General features: G+C 41.7%; 1 protein-coding gene and 1 pseudogene across 4 annotated transcripts in view; both read left to right on the top strand.

Moving 5' to 3' along the window:
- The window catches only part of DHRS7B (dehydrogenase/reductase (SDR family) member 7B), a 47,570-nt gene that overhangs the window by 8,487 nt on the left and 28,902 nt on the right, over window positions 1-10,181 (top strand). Inside the window, exon 2 of one of the 4 annotated variants that reach the window (XM_010842871.1) lies at window positions 625-696. The exons of 2 other annotated variants lie outside the window; for them this stretch is intronic. The gene's annotated coding sequence lies outside the window, so the exon portion shown is untranslated. Of the gene's footprint in view, window positions 1-624; window positions 714-10,181 lie in introns of all 4 variants that reach the window. One more of the 4 variants, XM_010842870.1, reaches the window with a different exon arrangement.
- On the top strand, window positions 9,065-10,174 carry LOC104990649 (annotated as a pseudogene).

Genomic DNA, 10,181 nt, shown 5'->3' with positions numbered 1-10,181 from the left:
CGGCTCGTGGGCTCTAGAGCACAGGCTTAGCAGTCGTGGCCCATGGGCTCAGTTGCTCCATGGCATGTGGAATCGTCCCACACCAGGGATCAAACCTGTGTCCCCTACACAGGCAGGCGGACTCTTAGCCACTGAACCATCAGGGAAGTTCATTTCTGGAAGAGGCTGAAACTAATTAGGTGAAGTTTGGTCACGTGGGCCTCAGTATCAATGACTCCATTTTGAGCATACTTTCTTGTTTTAACACCAGTTCTTTAACACCAGTCTCAAAGCATGAGACCTTTGGTAGGTAATGTTATGATTTTATGCGGAAATAAACCCTCCATTTGTCTGCTCCGCAAGCTTGTAAATATGGGGATGGAAAGTGATACTGAATGGCACTGTAAATTCTGCTCGGAAGCTAAGGAAATTCAATGGCCTCTCTTTTAGATTCTACCTGAGCTGTCCCTCCCGTCTTCTGAAGTTCAGGGTAACCTGAGACTTGGCTCCTAAACTGCTTACTGGAGATTCAGATCTGTTGATGGCAGCTGAAGTGATTGAGTATTGCTTACCAGTAGTTTGAATTCATTTGCTGTAATCAGCTCTTTTTTTTTTGGCTGAGCCATGTTCCATTTCTCTCATCAGGGACTGAACTTGCACCCCTGCGGTAGAAGTGCAGAGCCCCAACCACTGGACCGCCAGGAAAGTCCTCAATGAGTAATTTTTAAATTATGGTAATTTTTTTCAGACAGTGTTTCTCAAATGGTTACTCTTCAAAAAGTTTGTTTAGAATTTTTTTTTTAATATAACTTTGTAGGAAAATGTCTGTTATATTCATTGGTGTGTTGCATGTTGTAGAAGGGTCTCAGTTAATGAAAAAAGAGAAGGTTGATTCATTGTTCATTGGTGAATGAAAAGAGATAAGGAAATTTAACTACAGTTGACCCTTGAATAACATGGGTTTGAACTACAAAATCCATAGGTTTAGAATAGGCAGGTTATTAAACAAAGAATCAAAAAACAAAAACAAAAACAAAAAAACACCAGTAACTATACCAGTCTCCAAAAGGGAAAATCAGAATCTAGAGTTGCTGCAACATAGTATCAGAATGACACTGATGTAGTAGTATCAGTTGTAGTATCAATGTAGTATCAGTTGTTCAAAAAAAAGTTATAAGATTGAAAAAAACAAGAAAGTGTGACTTGAACTTAGGGGGTAAAAGCATTCCATGGACGCTGACCCTGAGTTGGCCCAAATGTTGGACTTAGAGGACAGAGACTCCAAAACAGCTCTTATAAATATGTTCAGATAACTAAAGGAAACCATGTTTAAAGAGTTAAATGGAAACATGATGACATTTATCCTACAAATACACAATCTGAATAAAGAGAGCGTATAAAAGAGAGCCAGGTACCAACTCTGGAGCTGAAAGGCACAATAACTGAAATGAAGAATGCTTTAGATGGACTCAGATGCTTTTGAACTGTGGTGTTGGAGAAGACTCTTGAGAGTCCCTTGGACTGCAAGGAGATCCAACCAGTCCATTCTGAAGGAGATCAGCCCTGGGATTTCTTTGGAAGGAATGATGCTAAAGCTGAAACTCCAGTACTTTGGCCACCTCATGCGAAGAGTTGACTCATTGGAAAAGACTGTGATGCTGGGAGGGATTGGGGGCAGGAGGAGAAGGGGACGACAGAGGATGAGATGGCTGGATGGCATCACTGACTCCATGGACGTGAGTCTGAGTGAACTCCGGGAGTTGGTGATGGACAGGGAGGCCTGGTGTGCTGTGATTCATGGGATCGCAAAGAGTCAGACACAACTGAGCGACTGATCTGATCTGATCTGAGTAGCAGATTTGAGATGGCAGTCAAACTTGAGAAAGATCAGTAGAAATCATCCAATCTAAAGAGCAGAACAAAGGTGGAAGGCAAATTAAGAGAGCTGCAGATGCCCACAGGATATCAAGGATATCCACAGGATATGTCCACAGGATGTCCACAGGATATCAGGCTTTGGGAGTCCCAGAAGAACAGGAAAGAGAGAATGGGGTAGGAAAAAAGTATTTGAAGAAATAATCTCCTAATATCTCCAAATCTGATGAAAAATGTTGTATTAGTTTCCTATTGTTGCTGTAATAAGTTACCACAAACAGTAGCTTAAAACCCCACAAAGCTATTCTATTATAGTCTTGGTGGTCAGAAGTCCTAAAATCAAGGTGTCAGCAGGCCATGTTCCTTGTGTAGGCTCTGGAAGACGGTCTGTCCACTGGCCTCCCCCCGTCTCCAGGCCACCGGCATCAGTTGGCCAAGGGCCTCCTCACATCACTTCAACCTCTTGTTGCTCAGCATCTGTCGTATCTACTCTATGACTCAACCGTCCCCCCTCCCTGTGTGAGGACTCCTGTAATTATACTGGGCCAGATATATTCAGGATAATCTCCCCATCTCAAGGTCCTTAATTTCACTACATCTGAAAGTCCCTTTTACCTCATCAGTTGGGTAACATACTCATTGGTTCTGGAGGTCCGCATATGGAGTCCGCCCATCTTTGGGGTGAATTGTTCAGGTTACTATACACATTAATATACACATCCAAGAAGCCCACATTAAATATAAAGACACATATGGATGGAGAGTGAAGGGATAGAGAGAGCCATGCCAGCACTAATGAAATAGGAGTAGCTGTATTAATTTTAGAGAAGACTCCTGAGTAAGGACAGTGATCAGGAATAAAGAAGGACGTGGCATAATGATAAAGGGGTCAGTACTCCAAGATGACATGACATTCATGAATGTGTGTGTACGTAACATCAAAGCATCAAGCTACACGAGGCAAAAACCGATAGGACTCCAAAGAGAAATAGATGAATTAGCATCACTGGAGACCTCAAATACCACTTATTGGAAATGGACAGATCCAGCAGGCAGAAAAGCAGCAAGGATGTCTTTGAACTCGATAGTACCATCAGTCACCTGAGTATCACTGACATCTGAGTCTGCTTCATCCCACAACAGTACATCATATATTCTTCTGAAGCTGGACCATGTTCTGGGCCATAAAAACACACCTTAACGATTTAAAAGAATAGAAAACAGACTGTCTGCTCTGAGACCACAATGGGGCTAAAGTAGAAGTCAGTAACAGAAAGCTGGAAAATCCCCAAATACTTGCAGATGAAACAGTACATGTCTAAATAACACATGTCAACAAAGAAATCTTTAGAGAAACTTAACAATATTTTGAACTCAGGGAACTCCCTGGCAGTCCAGTGGTTAGGCCTCGGTGCTTTTACTGCCGTGCCCCGGTTTCAGTCCCTGGTTGGGGAACTAAGATCTCACAGGTTGCACAGACTGGTGAAAAAAATTTGGGAGGGGGGAACTAAATAGAGATGAAAACACAGCTTATACACAACGTGGAGGAAGTAGTGAAAGCAGTGCTTAGACAGAACTGTATAGCATTGAATACACATATTAAACAAGAAGATCTGAATCAGCACTTTAAACTTCCACTTTAGGAAACTAGTGAAAGAGCAAATTAAATCCAAAGTAAGCAAAAAAAAATTACAGAAACTCGAGTGGGCCTGGGACAGTCAGCTGACTTGCTCTGTACTAACCTGGTCTCAGGTACCATCGAAGGTCCAAATCAAGGCCCACCCACCTTGCTGCCCATGAAGATGCCACTGCCGCTTGACATTGGCCAGTTTGTTCCTCTTGATGTTCTATTTGGTGGTATTTTTTAGCTAGCTTTACTTTACGAGGTTGATACTTAGAGTGTAGCTAATTATTCACTTTTCTAACCTTATTTTAGCAAAGTTGAGCATGAAGGAGAAATTATAGAAACGCTCGAAGAGAAACACACAGCAAACTCCCATATACCCACCAGGTATCAATCCCAGTGTCAAAGGCATCGGTATTTTGTTACACTGGGAGCAAAGAAACTTAAATCTTGCATTTTCTGGTTCATAAATTTGATTTTAAAATGTGTTTTGCTTTCACCTTATTCTGTGGCTAAGCTTATTAATGTTAACATGACCAGAAAAAATTTGTTATTTAACAGTATATATTGACTTTCTGGTTTAAATGCAGTTTAAAAAGATAGCCTTTTTGTTGTTACATACTCTAACAATAAATGTGGTGAAAGCATAAAAGACATTTTTTATTTAAGGTTTTGTTTTGTTTTTTCTTTTAATATAAGCTCTGGACTTTGCCAAGTAATTTTTTCCAAGCCTGAAAAGGCTCTGAGTGAGAAATATGGGGGGAAATCGGTGTGGGGAAAAGTAAAGCTGCCCACAGTGTTTGTTGAGATAAACAGCTTGACTGATGGCCGCTGCGGCCCTGACCTTTGGCGACAGGGCTGTGTCCTTGGGGGGTGATTGGTGGGGTTCTGGAAATAGTGACAAGCCCGGCAAGGCTATTTTTAAGTGAAAGCTTAGCGCCTGGCTCTGGAAAACCCTCTCTGGTTACTCTGCTTCTTTAGTCCTTCCAGGATGGAGGGTCCTTTCCACATATTTTCTGGCATTAAAGTGAGGATGCTTCAAGTGGAAGCATTATAAAAACTGCCTCAGAGTAAAGGGCCTTTCATAGTTACATTTCACAATTATGTTTTCAGTTCTAAAAATAACTTGGAGTTGGAAATCAGAGTGAACCATCATCCTAAGTAAATTGTCTAAGAGAGAACAGTGGGGCAAGGCAAATCTATCCAAATCCATGAGGAAATTAATGTTAGAATTTTTAAATTATCTGATTTCAGGCATGAACCTACTTGAAATTAGATATCATTTAATGTTTTATCCTTTATGAGTGACATACTTAAATATTTTTTATTGTAATAAAATATACATAATTTAAATTTACATCGTTAACCATTTTTAAAGGTATAGTTCAGAGGTGCTAAATACGTTCATAATGTACTACTATCCCCACCATCTATCTCCAGAATTCTTTTCATCTTGTAAAATGGAAACTTTGTACCCATTAAAACACAGCTCCCCATTTCCTTCCCTGCCCCCAGCGCCGGGCAACTCCCAATTTTCTGCCCCTAAGGATTTGACGACTCTAAGTAGCTCATGTAAGTGGACTCATATAGCATTTGCTTTTGTGTCTGGCTTATTGCACTTAGCATAAACGTCTATAAGGTTCATCCGTGTTGTAGCATGTGTCAGAATTTGCTTCCTTTTCAAGCTGAATTGTGTGTATATATCCTGTTGTGTTCACATATCACGTTGCTTGGGTAGTCTTTGTGTTTTCTCTGTTGTGCATAATGCTGCTGTGAACATGGGGGCACAGGTATTTTTTCAAGACCCTGCTTTCAGTTCTTTTGCACGTGTATCCAGCAGTAGAATTGCTGGATCATATGATAATTCTATTTTTAATTGTTTTGAGGACGCTCCATAGTGGTTTTTTTTCAGTGGCAATACCATTTTACACTCTCACCCACAGTGCCTAAGGTTCTAATTTCTCCATATCCTCCCACTTTGCACTTTCTGGTTTTCTGATAGTAGTCATTCTAATGGGTGTGAGGTTGTATCTCATTGTATTCATAGTTATTATTTGCATTTTACTAATGACTAGTGATATTAAGCATCTTTTCATATACTTACTGGCTGTTTTTATATCTTCTTTAGAGAAATGTCTATTCAAGTCCTTTGCCCATTTTTGAATCAGGTTGTTTTGTTTCAAAGTTTAGGAGTTCTCTATATTAGATATTTGCTCTCTTATCAGATATATGATTTGAAAATATTTTCTGCCACCCTGTGGGTTACCTTTTTACTCTGTGAATAGTGTCTTTTAATGCACAACACATACATTTTCATGAACCAGTGTATCTAGTTTTTCTTTTGTTAGCTCTGCCTTTGGAGTCTTATCCAGGAAATCATTACCAAGTGCAATGTAAAATCAGCTTTTGCCTGTTTTCTTCTAAGAAATATGCTTTAGGTCTTACATTGAGGTCTCTGATCCATCTTGAGTTTATTTTTGTACAAGGGTCCAAATTTGAACTTTTGTATGTGGATATACAGGGTTTTTTTTTTAATTTAATTTTTTGTTTTTGGCTGTGCTACACAGCATGAAGAAGGCATGAGATTGAGCTTGTGCCGCCTGCAGTAGAAGCATGAGGTCTTAACCACTGGACCACCAGGGAAGTCCTTGGATATCCAGTTTTCTCAGCGTCATTTGCTTAAAGGACTGTCCTTTCCCCATTGAATTGTCTTGACAGCCCTATCAAAAATGATTTGCCCATATATGCAAAGGTTTATTTCTGGGCTCTCTATTCCATTGGTCTGTGTCTGTCTTTGTGCCAACACACTGCTTTGATTACTCTAGCTCTGTAGTAAGTTTTGATATTAGAAAGTGGTTCTTTCAGCTTTTTTGCTCTTTTCCAAGATTCTTTTGACTGTTCGGTTCCTTTGAGACTCCATGTGAATTCTGGGATGAGTTCTTCTTTTTCTGCAAAAGACACAATAGGGATTTTGATAGGGACTGAATTGAATCTGCAGATTGTTTTGATTAGGATTGGCATTTTAATAGTAATAAGTGCTCTACTTCATGCACATGGGGTATGTTTCCATTTACTTATGTTTTGTTTAATTTCTTTCAGCAATATATTATAGTTTTCATTGTATAAGTCTTCACCTCCCAATGTGTTCTTAAATATTTCATTCTTTTAGTTGTTATAGTAAGTGAAATTGTTTTTGTAAATTTTTTCAGACTGTTCATTTTTCATGTGTACAAATACAACTGATTTTGTGTGTGTGTGTTGACTTTGTGTCCTGCTGCTGAATTGATTTATTCTAACACATTTTATTTTACTTCAAATTTTTATGGATTTATTTGGCTGCACCAGGTCTTAGTTGTGGCAATGTTGTAGCCACGGGTTCTGGGAAACAAACTCACTCAGAAGGACAATGCAGATAGTGGAATGCAGTTTATTACACCGGCGGGCCCAAGGCAGAGTCTTCTCTTAGCCAAGGACCCCAACCAGTTTTTGTGAAAACCTTATATACCCTAAGTGTACGTGCTCAAACCCACCTCCCCAAATTCTCTGAAACTAGTCTGAACAAAGGAAAAGAAAGATACAATCAAAGTTAACCCCTTATTCGTTATTCGTATGCCTTAAACCTGTGATTCGTGTGCCTTAAGCCTAGGTAGTTAACAGTGGACAATTATCAATAGGCCTGTGGTCATACCCTAATAAGCATAATAGAATCTATGATTCTATTTGGTTACACAGATAATTAGGGTATTCTTTTAGGCGATGGAGAGTCTAGGTACAAGCCCTGGGGCTCTTCCATCGGGGAGGGGGGTCTGGTTTTCCAGTTGGTATGTCGTTTCCATAGATATCGGGCATATAGCTCAAAGTCCACAGTCTGGCCCAAGATGGAGTCCTGCTTTCAAGATAGAGCCTGTTCTGTCTGTTTCCTCCTTCAGCAAGTGGGACTTTTTAGTTGCAACATGTAGGAAGATGACGCAGTAGAAGGACGTGCACTCCTCTTCTCCTGCGAAAACTCAAAATTACAACTCACTGCTGAACACCCATTGACAGGAAAATGTGGGATTCCACCAAAAAAAGATATTTCTCATCCATGGGCAAAGGAGAAGCCCCAAGAAGACGGTAGAAGGAGTGAAATCACGTTTAGAATCAAACCCCATACTCACCAGAGACGTTTGGAGGTCTCAAACAAAAAACCTTGTGTGCACCAGGACCCAGAGACCCCACAGAGACTGAGCCAGACCTGCCTCTGAGAGTCTCCTACGGAGGCATGGGTCAGCAGTGGCCTGTCGCGGGGACAGGGCCTCTGGCTGCAGCAGACCTGGGAGGCACTGCGTGTGACATAAATCCTTTTGGAGGAGGTGGCCATTAGCTGCACCATAGAGCCACCGAGCAGATGACCCACAAACTGGAGAACAATTATATGAAAGAAGTTCTTGCACTGTTGTGAAAGTTCTAGGACACACAACAGATTCCCCAACCTATGGATTGGGCAAAGGGACTGAGTACCCCCAGGGAATTTGACTTTGGAGGCAGTGGGATTTGATGACAGAACTTTCACAGGACTGGGGAAACACTCTTGGAGGGCATAAACAAAACCTTGTGCACACCAGGACCCAGGAGAAAGGAGCAGTGACCCACAAGAGACTGAGCCAGACTTGCCTGTGAGCATCCAGGAGTCTCCGGCAGAGGCGTGGGTCAGCAGTGGCCTGCCATGGGGTCAGGGGCACTGACTACAACAGTGCTGGCGTAAGTCCTTTTGACCCCTACCATGCTTGGCCTCAGACCAAACAACAGGAAAGGAACACAGCCCCTTGCATCAACAGAAAATTGGATTAAAGATTTATTGAGCATGGCCCCACTCATCACAACAAGACCCAGATTTCCCCCACAGCTAGTCCCTCCCATCAGGAAGCTTCCACAAGCCTCTTATCCTTATCCATCAGAGGGCAGATAGAATGAAAACCATAATCACAGAAAACTAACCAGACTCATCACATGGACCACAGCCTTGTCTAACTCAATGAAACTATGAGCCATGCCCTGTAGGGCCACCCAGGACAGACGGGTCATGGTGGAGAGTTCTGACAAAACGTAGTCCACTGGAGAAGGGAATGGCAAACCACTTCAGCATTCTTGCCTTGAGAACCCCATGAACAGTATGAAAAGGCAAAAAGATGACACTGAAAGATGACCTCCCCAGGTTGGTAGGTGCCCAGTATGCTACTGGAAAAGAGTGGAGAAATAGCTCCAGAAGAAATGAAGAGGCTGAGCCAAAGTGGAAACAACACCCAGTCGTGGATGTATCTGGTGGTGAAAGTAAAGTCTGATGCTGTAAAGAACAATATTGCATAGGAACCTGGAATGTTAGGTCCATGAATCAAGGTAAATTGGAAGTCACACGGGAGATGGCAAGAGTAAACATCAACATTTTAGGAATCAGTGAACTAGAATGGACTGGAATGGGTGAATTAAATTCAGATGACCATTATATCTACTACTGTGGGCAAGAATCCCTTAGAAGAAATGGAGTAGCCCTCATAGTCAACAAGAGAGTCTGAAATGCAGTACTTGGGTGCAGTCTCAAAAATGACAGAATGGGCTGTAGCGGAGCCCTCTGGCTGTGTGTGTGTCTGTGGAGGATCCGGCGCCGAAGCTGCGGACGGTTTGCTGAGCCCGTTAGTGTCCCTGCGGAGACTCAACGCCGGCGTCATGTCCCGGTACCTGCGCCCCCCCAACACGTCTCTCTTCGTGAGGAACGTGGCCGACCATACCAGGTCTGAAGATTTACGTCGGGAATTTGGTCGTTATGGTCCTATAGTTGATGTGTATGTTCCACTTGATTTCTACACTCGCCGTCCAAGAGGATTTGCATATGTTCAATTTGAGGATGTTCGTGATGCTGAAGATGCTTTACATAATTTGGACAGAAAGTGGATTTGTGGACGCCAAATTGAAATACAGTTTGCACAGGGGGATCGAAAGACTCCAAATCAGATGAAAGCCAAGGAAGGGAGGAATGTGTATAGTTCTTCGCGCTATGATGATTATGACAGATACAGACGTTCTAGAAGCCGAAGTTATGACAGAAGAAGATCCAGGAGTCGGTCCTTCGATTACAACTATAGAAGATCTTATAGTCCTAGAAACAGTAGACCGACTGGAAGACCACGGCGTAGCAGAAGCCATTCCGACAATGATAGATTCAAACACCGAAATCGATCTTTTTCAAGATCTAAATCCAATTCAAGATCACGGTCCAAGTCCCAGCCCAAGAAAGAAATGAAGGCTAAATCACGTTCTAGGTCTGCATCTCACACCAAAACTAGAGGCACCTCTAAAACAGATTCCAAAACACATTATAAGTCTGGCTCAAGATATGAAAAGGAATCAAGGAAAAAAGAACCACCTAGATCCAAATCTCAGTCAAGATCACAGTCTAGGACTAGGTCAAAATCTAGGTCAAGGTCTTGGACTAGTCCTAAGTCCAGTGGCCACTGATAGTATAAACCATGATATTTTTAGGCATGTATCATTCATTTACTCATAGTTTGGTTTACTTAAATTATCAGGAATACAATGTTGCAATGATGCTTAAAAAACACTTGTCAGTTTTCCCTGTACCAGGCAATGGTTATAATTAAAATGATATGCTGTTGAGAAGCCACTCTTAAGAGTCCAGTTTGTTTAATGTTATGGGCAGCTACCAATT

Source organism: Bison bison, unplaced genomic scaffold (assembly GCF_000754665.1).
Source record: "Bison bison bison isolate TAMUID 2011002044 unplaced genomic scaffold, Bison_UMD1.0 scf7180017864180, whole genome shotgun sequence".
In the NCBI taxonomy this organism is placed as follows: Eukaryota; Metazoa; Chordata; class Mammalia; order Artiodactyla; family Bovidae; genus Bison; species Bison bison.
The sequence above is the reverse complement of the archived record's forward strand: the minus strand, read 5'-3'. Positions and strand labels throughout refer to the sequence as shown.